We start from the raw sequence: 712 nt of genomic DNA on the forward strand, positions 1-712 counted from the left end.
GAGATGGTGAAGGACATGATATTTACCACCCTCTGAGAAAAAGAACAGGAAATGACATCGCCACCAGAAATAACATCACCAACCCAAGGAACCCAAAATACATAAATAGAAAGTGAGTCACTAATATCAGCACTTCACTGGAGGCTCACTCATCATGTTACAAGTATGGTGATAAAACGCCCAAAAATGAACCTTCCAGCTCAGCAAGCAACTTACGTCCAGACATGATATAAACGCAGATCTGTATTCTTAATAGTTAATGGTTTAATCCATACATAGTTCAACTGTTGCCAGGAGTAAATGCCTTAAGAACACAAGAGTTTGCCTTGAAACTTTCAATTGAACCCAAATGTCAGCAGGCTTTACGGAAACAAAGTTTGCAGAGAATGGTTGCCAAGATTGAAATTTTGATTTCAAATTCTGATTCTAAACTGTCTCTTAATGAAGATGTTAAAAAAAACAAGCAACTATGGATGCTGGAAATCTGAAACAAGTATAAACAGAAATTGCTGGAAGCATGGATTGGGAGCAATTGTTCCACGGTAAGGCACTATAGAAATGTGGAGACTGTTTAAGGAACAGTTGTTGCAAGTGATGAATAAATATGTCCCTCTGAGACAGGCAAGAAGGGGTAAGATAAAGGAACCTTGGATGACGAGAGCAATGGAGCTTCTCGTCAAAAGGAAGAAGGTAGCTTACATAAGGTGGAGGA

Source organism: Chiloscyllium plagiosum, chromosome 11 (genome assembly GCF_004010195.1).
Source record: "Chiloscyllium plagiosum isolate BGI_BamShark_2017 chromosome 11, ASM401019v2, whole genome shotgun sequence".
Lineage (NCBI taxonomy): Eukaryota > Metazoa > Chordata > Chondrichthyes > Orectolobiformes > Hemiscylliidae > Chiloscyllium > Chiloscyllium plagiosum.